Source organism: Lolium rigidum, chromosome 1 (assembly GCF_022539505.1).
Source record: "Lolium rigidum isolate FL_2022 chromosome 1, APGP_CSIRO_Lrig_0.1, whole genome shotgun sequence".
Classification (NCBI taxonomy): domain Eukaryota; kingdom Viridiplantae; phylum Streptophyta; class Magnoliopsida; order Poales; family Poaceae; genus Lolium; species Lolium rigidum.
Genome location: NC_061508.1, coordinates 305,617,422 through 305,628,120, shown reverse-complemented (window position 1 = coordinate 305,628,120; position 10,699 = coordinate 305,617,422). Strand labels below are relative to the sequence as shown.

The 10,699-nt window shown below is 58.2% G+C and overlaps 1 pseudogene; it reads left to right on the top strand.

Moving 5' to 3' along the window:
• The first annotated feature begins 6,458 nt into the window (after nucleotides 1-6,458).
• On the top strand, nucleotides 6,459-10,436 carry LOC124684067 (annotated as a pseudogene).
• The last annotated feature ends 263 nt before the right edge of the window (nucleotides 10,437-10,699 follow it).

Here is a 10,699-nt window from a genome sequence, read left to right as displayed (position 1 = left end):
CATATCGTCGGGTTAGGCCCATAGGCGACGAAAAATACCCCTTAGCGGACGATTTTGAGACGTTGTCTATCGGAACTTTTCTTGTAGTGTCTGGGCGTTGATTTCGTCCAATTCCGAGAATATTTCGTTACTAGGATTTACGAAACCAAAAACAGCGAGAAAACGAGAGCCGGCACTTCGGCATCTTGTTAATAGGTTAGTTCCAGAAAATGCACAAATATGATATAAAGTGTGCATAAAACATGTAGGTATCATCAATAAAGTAGCATGGAACATAAGAAATTATCGATACGTTGGAGACGTATCAGGGAGCATAGGCTGACGTGGGAAGTTTGGTAGGGGAAAGCGGGAGCCCCAGGTACGGCTGGGGGAAGGTGGAGATGGGGCAGCCGAGAGTGGCAGCCATGTCTGCAGCCTCAGGGGGACCGACATTCAAGGGGATGAAGCAGGATTTATGGAAGTTTATAGCCAAACCCGTAGCGGCAGCAAAGTCATCCAGCACCTGGCGGAGGCACGCAGCAGCGCCAGGGGAGGCTTTGCAAAGAATCAATGTATCGTCCGCGTATTGCAAGATGGGGCAGGGAGAATCCGCGACTAGGGGGTGGGACAGGAAGTCGTCGGCCCAAGCCTGGCGGATTAAACGTTGGAGCACATCAGCAACAAGGATGAAAAGATAGGGGGAGAGGGGATCCCCCTGACGCAGGCCGTTTTTGCAACGAATCCAGTCCCCAGGGACCCCATTGAGGAGGATTGCTGTGAGGCCGGAGTGAAGGATTTTTTTCATCCATCTACACCACCGGTCGTCGAAACCCCTGGCCGCAAGAATAGAGAGGAGGCTATCCCAGTTTACCGAGTCGAAGGCCTTCCGGAAGTCGATTTTGAAGACAATGGTAGGCGCCTTACGCGAATGACAGCATCTCAGGAGGTCAGCAGCGTAGACAATGTTCTCCGAAATGCGGCGCCCAGAGAGGAACCCCGTCTGGTCCGCATCGACCAACGACTGGATAGTCGCCTGTAGTCTGGTAGTGAGCACTTTCGAGATGGCTTTCATGACACAGTTCTGGAGCGAGATTGGTCGAAACTGGGAGGGGTGGGTGGCTGCCTCCACTTTGGGGAGGAGGACAAGGAAGGCGCGATTGATGCGCGCGAGATTGATGTCCTCATTGTAGAAGGAGGTGAAAATTCCCAAACATCAGGACCCACGGTGGTCCAGAAGGTCGAGAAGAAGGCAGGCCCGAACCCGTCGGGGCCAGGGCTAGAGAGCTTGTTCATAGAGAGGAAAGCATTTTTACTTCCTCGGGTGTGAAGGGCGCACTCAGCCCAGCAAGAGTGGGAGTGCTGGGGTAGAGGGAGCCGAGGTTGAAGCGCCAGACAGGGGAGGTGACGGACCCCAGGAGTCCGGTGAAAAAGGTTTTGAGGATAGAAGATTTTTCAGAGTGCTCAGAGACATCCACCCCATCCACTGAGAGCATAGGAATGGAGTTGCGACGCATTCTACAGGTGGCGGAGGCGTGGAAGAACTTGGTGTTTTCATCCCCCTCCAGAGCAAAACGGATTTTGGCCCTAGTCTTCCAGTATGTAGCATTATCCTTGATAGAGAAATGCAGGGCATCCATAGTCAGCGTACGCAAGCGATGTTTAGGTGGAGAAAGGGGGCGCCCTTCCTCGAGCAGGTCCATAAGGTTTATGAGGAGGCGGCAGTCTTTTTCCCTCTAGGCGCAGGGTGGAGATCGCCTTTGCCAGCGCTTGCACGAAGAGCGGCAAAGGCGAAGGCGAGCAACCACCCTAGCGGTGGGATCAGAGCGGTAGGTGGCCCCCCAAGCCGTAGTGATGGAGGTCCGAAAGCGGTCGTGAAGGGCCCAGGCCGGTTCATACCTGAAATACCCGCCTTTGGGGATACGAGTCGAGATGTTAACAAGCAGAGGGACATGGTCGGAGGTGGCTTGGAGATCGAGGCAAGGGAAGAGGAGGGAAAGCGGGCGTTCCAGGCGTGATTAATGAAAACCCTATCCAGACGAATGAGGGTGGGAGAGGCGCGCCCGTTAGACCAAGTGAAACACCTGTCGCGCAACGGGAGTTCAATGAGACCAAGGGCGTTGATAGTCTCATTGAAGAGCTCAGCTTCGGCAATAGAGAAGTTAGCGTTATTGCGATCAGCTGGATCACGAGTGAGGTTAAAATCGCCCGCAATCAGCCAAGGGGTGTTGTCACCAGGGTCATGAAGGGCCAGGTTTTCGAGGAAGAGGGGTTTATCGGCACGATCATAAACGTTAGAGAAGCGGAAGATGCTGCCATCGCTTGTACTAGAGAGGTCGAGAGAGAGGGTATGGCGAGAGGGGGCGGCGCGGACAAGGGAGAAGAGGTTAGTGTCCCAGGCAGTTACCAAACCACCGGAGGCGCCAGTGGATCCTACGTTTTCGAAGGAGCGCAGGTTGGAGGGGAGGAAGGAGGCACACTTTTGGGGTGAAAGGTTTTCGATTTTGCTCTCCTGCAGGCCCACGATGCTGGGCCTGGCAAGCGAGAGATCGGCCCGCACGACATCGCATTTGTTCGGGTCGCCAAGCCCACGAGTGTTCCAAGACGCCACCGAAAACGAAATAAGGCCATTCATATTGAAACTTGGGTAGGCACCGTGGCAACACAACCAAAAAAAGCACTGCTGCAAGACATGGGCCTAGTGCCCAGGAAGGGGACGCAGGGGGGAGAACTGGACCGAACAGAAGGCACGAGCCAACGCCACAGCACATGTCGCTGGGTCCATGGCTGCAGCAGGAAGACCTCGTATCAGGAGGCACAGAAATCGCCGGCAGAGCGTATTCCGTCACAGCATGGGGCAGTGGCGGAAACGGGGAGACGGCGCCAAGGGCCTGTCCGATCATGCGGACAGGGGCAGCACCTCGGAGGAGCCGTCGATGGCGTCAGGGTCGACGCCGCAGACGGAAGCGAGCTTGCGGAGGCGAGGGACGGGGATCGGGCCAGGGTCGGAGGAGCCACCAAAACCCGCGGCCTTCGTTGCGGCACGGAAGCGAGTGGAGCCGCCGGAGATGTCAAACTTGGAGGCCTTGGCAGCTTTCGCTTTGGAGAGCATGGTGAGGAAGGTGGGAGCCTCCTTGGCGGCGAGGCGTGCGCTCCGGCGAGCCTTAAAGGCAGAGTCCGCCGCCCGTTTGTGACGGACACGCATCTTCCGGGCAGAGTCTTCGTGGAGGGAGTCAGGCACCGCGAATTCCATGCTCAGGGGGTCCGGAGCAGGATCCGCAGCCCCCACATCCTCCGCTGGCGCGTCCTTGCCCCGATCCTCCGTGCCATCCTCCACGACGGGCACGGGTGCAGCGATCGAGTCGTACCACTGGAGACAGAGAAGGGGACCATTTAGGCTAGGGAGGTTAGGGGAAGGGGAAGCGAGGGGCTCGGCAGCGCTCACCTGAGAAGCGTCGTGGCCAGCGTCGGGGAACTGGTCTGCCATCCTTTTTGCAAGGAGGCGGTCCCAGGTCTCCGTGGGCGTGGCACGTTCCCGCGGGAGAGGACAGAGGGAGTCAGCAGGGAGGCCATCACTGTCGGTGTCAAAGTGGAGGGAGGCTTCCGCAACGGCGTTCTCCGCCGCACTCCAGGCACGGACGAGGCGCACAGTGACCTCCGTGGTGCATTCACCGAACGCGTCGTGCAGGAGCAGGTTGGTGGGGAAGGTCACGGGACCGGCGAGCTTGACGACGACCCGAACGGCGGAGAAGTCCTTCTCCGGGAGACGGGGAGGGGTCGATGCAGCAGACGCTCCCAATGGGAGAGAAGGCCACCCGAATCCCCTCCGCGTCCCAGTGCTCGTGAGGGAAACCCGAAGCCGAGAGCATGGCGAAGCTCGTCGAGCTCCAGGCGGCTCTGTTTGCTCCATCCTCGGGACGCTCGAGGGAGATGAGATGGCCGGCGAAGGAGAGGGGAAAGCGGGGCAGAATCTCCTCCCTAACCTCCACCGAGGGGAAGGCAAGCAGCATCGCCCCGTAGTCGCTTGCAGCAAGCACCACCGGCGGATTGCCAGCGCACTCCTCCAAGGCCCGCCGGAGGACGAACCCAGGAGCCTCAGCCGCCGGCTCCAGGGTGGCGTAGGCGAAACGCCGCCCCTGGCCAGCATCGGCGACTCTCGGCATGTACACCTCGGGGCAGCGGTGCACATCCACAACAGATGCGGGCGGCAGTGGGGCGAAAGTTGGCGGGCCATGGTGGCCAGAGCGCGCCACAGGTCCAAGCCCCATCATGGCGACCGCACCCGCGCGGCCCGGCGGCGAGTCCCTAGGGGTGGGCGAGGGCGAGGGAGCAGGTAGCCCGAGCGGGTACGGCGTAGGCACCCTTGCGCGCAGCCCGCGACGAGGAGAGCCTCCGCCAGCAGGAGCAATCACGTCCGTCACAGCCTCCGCCGGGGTTGACGGAGAGGAGAGGCGGCGGCTGTAGTGCAACCTAGGTGAGGAGGGAGGAGAGGAATCAGCCAAGGCAAGCAGGGCAGGAGCAGATCGGGAGTAAGGGAGGGGAGGGAGCTCACATCCTCTTTTCTTGTGACCGAAGCGGCCGTAAGCAGCGCACCGAAGAGGGCCCCGGCAGTCGCCGACGACGTGCTCGGGGGCAAGGCACCTGAAACAGAGCCTGTGCTCCTTGTTGGGAGAGAAGAAGAGACGGCGAGGTGGAGGAGTGCTGCGGGTTGGGGAAGGGGAAGAGAGCAGCACATCCTTAAAGGAGCCTGGCGGGGTGGTGCAGGGGGCTGTGGACGGAGAGAGAGGAGGTGCGGGCGCAGGCGCGGAGGCCGTGCCCACGCTCGGCGTGCGCGGCTGCTCGCCGGGAATCCTGGCCTCCGTTTCCAGATTCTCATGGCGCGGAGGTGAAAACGAGGCTTGGGTGGAAGGGACAGCACGGGGAGCGACGCTAGGCTGAGCAGGGGCTGGTTCGGACCAGCGGTCCAGGAGGGGGGCGGCGGCCGCAGCAGGTCTAAGGGAGGAAGGCTGCGGCGGGTGGAGGTAGGGGATGGGCGAAGGGTTAGGCGGGTCAGCGTGGGAGGGGGACGGGCGGAGTGGGCCGCAGGTGAGGGAAAAGAGGGGCAAGAAATGTCCAAAACGGGCCAGCTGACCGTTTGGTCCGAAGGGGGCCCACCTTGACCAAAATCGCCAGCAGTCTCCGCTGACCGTTCCACGGCCACGGTGGCACAGCCGTTAGGGTTTTTGCATGCAGAAAGCCCACGGCAGCCGTCAGGGTCGTAGAGGACGATGTCGCGGCACGGCGGCCATGCCGGCAGGCGCGCCACCGCCGCCGCCGCTTCCGCCGCAGACCGGTGCAGCTGGTAGGAGGATCCCCCGAGGCGGATTGTCCCGCGAGCGAGGATGAGCTCACGGATGAACGGAGACGAGGCCATGGAGGAGAAAACCGCACCACCATGGGAGGCAACGATGAAGCAATCGGGTGAAGACGTGAACGAGTAGTTTAGGGCGTTTGCGACGCAATGCGAGTTGAAACGGGGGGAGAGGCTCGTCAGAGTAATCCAGAACCGAGAGAACTTGTGCTTACTTCCGACCGAACTCGCGACCATGGAGTGAAACATGAGCAGCACAGAGTCAAGGAAAGCCGCACCTGGCGAGAGGCGCGGCGCGCCGGCGTTGTCGGGGACGCGGGAGGGTCTGCGTCTGGGGGCTGCGCTGCCGGAACCACGTCGAGAAGAGGGAGCTGTGTCGAAGCCTGGAGGAGCGGGGTCGGCGCCAGGAGGTCCGGCCGCGAGCGCGCCATCCGTCGAGCTGACGGCGGCGTCCCACGTCCAAGCCGGCAGAGACAGGGGCAGCTGGAGGTGGGTGGAGGCTTGGAGGAGACTAAGGGGAAGGGTGCCTAGGGCTAGCACGGTGGTGGATGGGGATGGATCTACCGGAGGGGTCGACGAGGGGTCGAGCGGCGGCGGGGCGCTCGGGCGAGCGCAGGAGCTCCCGCTAGCCATCCTACCGGTCATTCATTGTTCCTAATTCAAACAAAATGGTTTAGCTACCGGCCCATGTATTATTTTACACATGGACTCGAGAGTGTGACCGTTGTTAGATTTGACACATCAAAATAAGATAAACAGAATAATGATGTACTACTATTTCCTGAAAACGAGACATCAGACACGCTAACACAGCCGATGCAGACCTAACAAAGTGTTGACCAGATAGTTACGTACACGTCAAGGCCAGCCCAGTCATTCTGCGGTCACATGTGCACGTACTAGATAACGAGTAATATATCCGCATCACTAAAGCATGCATGGGCCTTCTCAATTCTGTTCCGCACGACTTGTTCATGCCTTAAGAAAAGGGTACTGTATATAGGAAGTACGGTACAGTGATAGTGAGACTGTGACTTGTTGGTAGAGGGTAGGAGAGAGTTGAAAACGCGCATACGCCGCTTATATAACTAGTTCCTCACCGTCGCCACAAATATAGAAAGAGAGAACTAAGCCTGTCTAAACTCTAGAGTGCAAGTAAGAACTAAGTTAGTTAGCACAGAGAAACATCGTCGATCTATCATGGGGTACGACCTGTCCATGAAGCATGTTTTCGTTGCTATCCTTGCTATAACCTCCATCCGGCGGCATTTGGTCGTCGCAGGCGATGTGGTCCAGCCGAGTAAGGTATTCAAGCAGGTGCCGGCGATGTACGTGTTCGGGGATTCGACGCTCGATGTCGGAAACAACAACTACTTGGAGGGGGCAGACGTCCCTAGAGCAAACACGCCCCTCTACGGCGTCGACTATCCCGGATCCAAGCCAACCGGACGGTTCAGCAACGGGTATCACGTCGCAGACTTTATCGGTACGTACTCTTATCGAGCTTTGAGCATATCTGTCGCTGATTTAGTATAAATTTCTACTGAAATTTGCGATGACTAATATGGAACATAGGGAGGAAGTATGTATTTATGCTGGTCGTGTGTGTACAACTGTAACCATACGGAAGTTGCATGCTCAATTGATCATAGTCATCGTATAATTGAGTGCATATAATGGTTCATATTTGCAGCAAAGAAGCTGGGTCTGAAGGAGAGCCCTCCGGCATATCTGTCACTCGCACCAGCCACCACCCCTCTGGTCGTCAGTGCTCTCGCTGAAGGTGTGAGCTATGCTTCCGCGGGAGCCGGTATTCTGGACTCCACTGTAAGTCCTAATTAATCGATCCATCTCAACAACTGATACTCTTCACGTGCATGTCAATATCACCCATGAGTTCCACACGCAAGTGTTGTTAAGGCGTGGACATATGCATGGAATCAACTAAGACTAGTCATAGTGGGGAGTAACATAGAGTAGTAACATGGTGCATGTTACTACCCTATGTTATTACTTTCATAGTGGATAGTTACTTGTATGTGGTATCATGCATGTTATATTTATTAGATTGTAGACTCATCTTGTCTTGAGAAGTGTGATGTTATGGTAACATAGCTAGTTACCACTCCACTCTCTTTCTTCATTTATTGGTATGCCATGTCACCAAAATGCCTTGGGGTGTGTGATGTTACTAGCTATGTTACTCCCACTATGAGCAGTCTTAATCATCAATTCATGGACGCATGCAGCATGCGGGGACCAACATCCCATTGTCCAAGCAGGTGATGTACTTCGAGTCAACCAAGGCCAAGATGCAGGCCAAGGTGGGCAGCACTACGGTGCGAATCCTACTCTCGAGATCATTCTTCCTCATCAGCGTCGGTAGCAACGACCTCTTCGTATTCGCGGCCGCACCGACCGACGTCGTGGCGCTCTACTCCAGCCTCGTGTCTGGCTATTCCGCAGCTATCACGGTACCTAGCTCATCACCACTCAAGTACCACTCACTTTGATTTTATATCAGCTATATCACTGATTTAGTACGACAGTGTAATAAATCAACGATAAATTAATATGAAACAGAGAGAGCACGCCCCAACGACGAGCAAGCTAGTTGACCAGTGCATGGTCCTAACTCTTGTCACGCGTGTAGAGCTTGTACAACATGGGCGCGAGGAAGTTTGGGATCATCAACGTTGGGCTGCTAGGTTGCGTGCCGACCAATGCGGGCACTCAACTCGACAGCTGCGTGCAACGACGGCCTCAATCTACTTGCGGCGGGCTTTAACGACGCGCTCAAGTCCCTCCTGGCCAGTCTCGCCGCCAGGCTGCCAGGCCTCATCTACTCCCTCGCCGACTCCTACAGCCTCACACAAGTCACTTTCGCAAATCCACAGGCATCTGGTACATATCATACACCTTTTCAGAAGTAGACGAATAAGCACTTGTGTTACTGTTACTGATTGATTGTGACTAATCTGTGTATATGTGATTCAACATTGTGTAGGATATGTGAACATAGACAGTGCGTGCTGTGGGAGTGGGAGGCTGGGGGCGGACAGCGACTGCCTGCCCAACTCGGTGCTATGCGGTGAGGGCATCTCCAACCGGGCGACCCATCCCGCGCCCGCGCGTCCGGATGGGTCGAAACGGACAAAAACCCGGCCCAACGCGGGTACGCACCGCAAAAGCGGACGGCCGCGGCGTCCGGAACGACGCAAACCCGGCCCAAATCTTGGCCGGGTTTGCGTGGCCGCGGATGGCACGCGGCGTCCTCGCGTGTCCGCCCTGTCCGCGTGGCTGGCCCACCTGTCGGTGCCCGGTCCTATTAAATGTGGACTCGGGGAAGGGGCCTGTCCCTATCCGGTCCCCGCTTTCCACTCCGGCCGCACGCGCGAGCTCGGAAGCTTCCGCGTCGCCATGGCCCCGAGCGCGAGTTCGAGCCGTCCGCCAACGACCACGAGGCCGGCGGCCGGCCGGCAAGTCGCGCCGCCGGCGTTCGCAATGGGGCCGCCGGCGCCTCCCGGACGCGAGCGGATCTATGTCACCGTTGCGGTGGCGCGGATGTTGCAGGGACGCCGGCGTCCCAATGCGCGGTGGGGACGTGCACCTCACCGCGGCCGGCACTCGAGCCCGGATCGGGTTCCGGTGCCGCCCATCCCGAGCTCCGGCCGCGCCCGCTACGCCGAGATCCGGAGGCGCCGCGCTCGGCTGCCGGCGGACCTCCGGCGAGGACCCGGCGTATGGCGACGCAAGTCCCAGCCGGGACTTGTGGTTCGAGGTGGAGCACGATGCGCGCCGGCGCACGTGCTTCACATCCGCGACGGCGCGGCCTCGCGCGCGGCCGCGCACACCCGCGGCGGGCGAGCCGCCGCCCCGGCGGGCTCTACATCCGCGAGCCCGCGCCCCGGCCACGGCCACGGCCGCGGCCGCGGCCCCGGGAGGAGGCCGACCCGGAGCTGCGGGCGGCGCTCGCGGCGTCCCGCGAGCGGCTCGGACCTCGGCGAGGCCGGCCAAATGGCCGCGCCTCGCCGAGCGCGCCGCGCACCTCCGCGCCGGAGGAGGCCGCCGGGAAGGCCCGGGAGGACGCCCGGGCGGAGGCGTGGGCCTTCCTCGAGCTGGCGCGCCGTCGAGGAGGAGGCTACGCGTCGGCGGCGGCTCGGGAGGAGGAGCGCCGGGCCGCGCGCCCGGCGGAGGAGGAGCGCCCGGCGGAGGAGGAGCGGCTCCGGCAGGAGTCCGCGCGCGAGGCACGGGCTGCGCGGGCCGGCGAGCCCGCCGAACCCGCGCTCCGCTCGGGAAAGGGCGCGGTGGGAGCCACGGCCGGAGTCCCGGTGCCCTCGGCGTGTCGAGCCGGAGCAGCGCGTCGCCGCCGGGGCGTCGTCGTCATCGGCGCCGACGATGACGAGTACTCTCGGGGGTAGATGCGCCGGCGGCCACCGTGCTCGCAAACCCTGTCTAGGGTTTCTTTTTTAGTTTAAAGCCCATATAGGGCTTTCTTTTGTGTAAAAATTGCCCAAAATAGGGCTAAGTTTAACTAACCGAGTAGTTTATATTTATTTGGTGCTGTTTTTATTTTTCATTTTCATTTATGTTTTTTTTATTACATTTGCGGTGCGTCCGCGCGTTGGGCGCAGCGTGCGACCCAAACGGACAGGCGGACGCTGTGCGCTGTCCGGGTGTCCGTTCGGCCACGCAAACGGCCCAAAACGGACGCGCTGGGCCATCCGTTTGGGTCGCCCGGTTGGAGATGCCCTGACCACGACCAGTTTGTCTTCTGGGACCGGGTACATCCTTCGCAGCGGGCCGGAGAGCTCAGCGCTGCCGCATTCTACGACGGACCAGCCGAGTTTACAGCGCCCATCAACTTCAAGCAGCTGGCCCGGAAGATTTAGGCCATGAATCGGTCTACAATGACTCTGCAATCCACACTGTAACTAGCGTTACACACTAGCTAGGCTGATACTTTTCATACACATCGCTTTCATCACCATTCTAATGCTGAAAGTGAGAGTGTTTTTGTATCTTATACTCTCCTTTGTTTTCATTTATTGCAAATACATGATGTTCTAATCATGAATAAACTGTAAAATTGTATTCGGTCCTCATTTCATACATGATTATATTTCCAAGGAGTAACAAAAGGAAATATGAAGCCTGTTTTTAATGATAAATCTAATGATATAGATTCATTTTTTTTCAACATGTCTTGGATAGGGTTGTGAAAATATGAGCCAAACTAACCCACAAAACATCCATTGTTTAGAAAGAAAATGAAAAAAATTAACAAAGGAATGACAATCCTCATACATTTTGTAAGATATATTTTGAGACATATTTACAAGTATATCTGCGAAATTATAAATTTTCAAATTT